The 3,211-nt window shown below is 48.4% G+C and overlaps 1 pseudogene; it reads right to left on the reverse strand.

The window, feature by feature from the left end:
• Positions 1 to 511: 511 nt before the first annotated feature.
• On the reverse strand, positions 512 to 1,415 carry LOC137224148 (monocarboxylate transporter 10 pseudogene; annotated as a pseudogene).
• Positions 1,416 to 3,211: the final 1,796 nt, after the last annotated feature.

Consider the following 3,211-nt stretch of genomic DNA (forward strand, 5'->3'; position numbering starts at 1 on the left):
TGGTTCAGTGCGTAAGACTCCAGGCTCTCAATGCAGGGGGCCTGAGTTCGATCCCTGGTCAGGGAACTAGATCCAACATGCATGCTGCAACTAAGAAGCTCACCTACCACAACTAAGAGTCCACATGCTGCAACTAAACATCTCCCAACGAAGATCCCGTGTGCTGCAACTAAGACCTGGCACAGCCAAAATAAACAAACAAAAAAAACTATGTATATGTTCTACTTGTCACAGGTTGTGAAAAGCAATTCAATTTTCTCATATTCACAATGTACTAGAGACCAAAGGAGGAGATGTAGAAGCTGGAAAAAAGGTTATGTGATGTCCTCTCATTCACATTAGCCCATTTCCTCCAGAGTCCTGTCTGTGGCTGTGCAGTATGCTAGAGTGGGGGCAATGGTCCAACACTGCCTCTGTTCTAGTTCTGAGGGAACAGAGGGGAAACTTACAAGGCAAATCTTGGCCCAGAGTGGCTGATAATAAGTAGCACTCCACCCCTGAGGTGACCCCATCAGAGAACAGCAGGCTCAAGTGAACCTAACGCACAAAGAATCCAAAAAGTGAAAGTGGTATTCCAACTGTCCACACCGCATAGGCTGTCACACTGAAGATGGCAAAACTGAAAAACATTGGGGGAGGACTGAACCTTCTCCTGGAAAAGAGGGAGTATCTGTTGCCTCCTTTGGCCCCACCATCTTTATCTTTGGCATGGGAGGCAACGGGTAGATCTTACCAGCCAGAAAGAGAACAAACAGGAAGATACAGAGGACCCTTTAGTGTGTAAAAGAGGCCCCTGCTATCAGTCAGAATCCTTAGAAGGAAAGGCAGCAAAATTGTAAAGATACTGTTACCAGCGGTGACAATGCCATTCACCAGTTCAAGGCGCTTCTTGAAATGGTGTCTCCAAATGACCCATGAAGGCTGGCAGGCAAAGGAGCTGCCACAGGCAAACATGATTCTCTAGGTAAGGTACAGAGGCTCCGTGGAGTTTACAAAAGAACGGGGCACGAATCCAACAGCACCCACCATGGCTGTTTTCTGACAACCAAACATGTCCGTGAAGACGCTAATGGGCAGCACAAGGGCATCATGCCCATGGAGAGAGAACTTACCCACGCTGTCTTGAGAACCATCTTGTCATACTCCTTGGACCCGAAGGTCTTCAGCATGGACGTGAAGAGCACCCCGCAGGCGTTCTGGACGCCGAGCCACCCTCAGGGGCCTCACGAGGCTCAGGGAATTGGGCGCCCAGCAGCCCGCCAGCTCTACCTCCATGTTCTCGGCCGCCGGCGCCTCGGGGCCCTCCGAGGGTCCAGGGCCGGGCAGCGGGGCCACCTCCGTGGGTGCGGGGGCCCTGCAGGCTGCGCCTCGCTTGTCCCCCGCGCGGTGGCGGGCCCCTCCTGGGAGGGCACCATGGCCGACGTGGCCTCCTTGCGCCGGCACCAGGGGAGTGGGCGGGGCCGAGGTCCTGGCGCGCTCAGGGAGGAGCTTCCGTGTTGGGCCGCTGAGCTAGAGAGGCCGTCATGAGGGCGGGGGAGCTCCCTGTGGGCAGGAGGCACCCCCTCTGCTAGGACTCAGGCCGCCCAGTCCATGGCCCCAAACCAACTCTTTGTTTGTTTGTTTGTTTGTTTGTTTATTTATTTATTTTGCGGTACGCGGGCCTCTCACTGTTGTGGCCTCTCCCGTTGCGGAGCACAGGCTCCGGACGCGCAGGCTCAGCGGCCATGGCTCACGGGCCCAGCCGCTCCGCGGCATGTGGGATCTTCCCGGACCGGGGCACAAACCCGTGTCCCCTGCATCGGCAGGCGGACTCTCAACCACTGCGCCACCAGGGAAGCCCCTGTTTTTTTATTTTTATTAATACCTTGCAAAATACCTAGACTAAATATATATAGCTACCTGTTATTTTAATCAAAGTAACTTTTAGTTTTATGAGTATTGTTTATATTTCAAATATTTGTTCAAGCCATTCAACTGTTGAATGAAAAAAAAATGTACAACTTGAAAGTTGAGCATTATGTTTTATTTGGCGAATTTTCTGAGGTCTTAAGCCCAGAAGACAGCCTCCCATAAAGCTCTGAGGGACAGCTCCATAAAGGTAAGAGAGGAGCCAGGTTATACAGGAGTTTTGCAACAAACGCCAGGTAATCAGAACATAAAAGATTACTGTTAATAAAAGAACACCAGGTGTCTCAAGTTTTTTAAGTTAGCTCTTGCTTTTCTAAGTATAGGAAGATGCAAGAGTCTGGGCTCACTGAAATCATTCCTTTGATGCACACCTTGGCTATCTAAGGCCAGGATCTAGTTCTTCTCCATCCTGAGACCCCTCAGGGCGCACTGTTGGGGGTGGCTGCAGTGGCTGAGGGCTTGTTGGATGGCAGCCCTTTTGTCTCCATCCTGAGCTCATTCCGGGCTCACCATCAGGGCCTGGTAGTGGCTGATGGCTGGATGGCCACAGCATCGTTTGTTTGCAGTTACAGTAGGCAACATTTTTCATCCACACAACAAATATTTCTTAAGTTCCTAAAAAAAAAAAAAAAAAGGAGTATAAGATAAGGGACTTTCCTGGTGGTCCAGTAGTTAAGACTCCACGCTTCACTGCAGGGAATGCAGTTTCACTCCCTGGTCGGGGAACTAGGATCCTGCATGCCACGTAGTGTGGCCAAAAAAAAAAAATTGAAGTCCCTACTACCAGCCAGATAAATTTTGGGGCTCTAGGAAATAGATTACTAAAAAAATAAAATAAAATAAAATATTTTTTGAGCTCACAGAAGTAGCCTCCACTCATCTTCAGCTGCCTAACCGAATCACCCCATGTGGATCCTTCGGAGAACAGCAGAATCAATCGTGAGCACCGGGAATGATTTAAAATTTTAACTCTCCTCCAAAATTGTTAGGCTACTTCCCTTGACTTTCTCTCTGTATAACAGCCGTTTTCCTCTCTGAAGCTAATGTAACATTCAAATGTGTTTCTCTTCCAAAAGCGTAGAAATAACTGAGTAAAGAAAAAATAATCCTAGCAGTACTTTTTGTTTTGCAGAATTTTTGTTTCTCTTCAGCTTTATGGCTTTCATTAATCCTCTTTGGCATACAAAATAAAGGTAGATGTATTGCTTTAATGACTATGCATTTGCCTTAAAGAACAATACAAATGCCTGTATTTCAAGGCATTAAGCACATTAAAGTCAATACAAAGGGGAACTAGTTCATT

Source organism: Pseudorca crassidens, chromosome 4, assembly GCF_039906515.1.
Source record: "Pseudorca crassidens isolate mPseCra1 chromosome 4, mPseCra1.hap1, whole genome shotgun sequence".
Lineage (NCBI taxonomy): Eukaryota > Metazoa > Chordata > Mammalia > Artiodactyla > Delphinidae > Pseudorca > Pseudorca crassidens.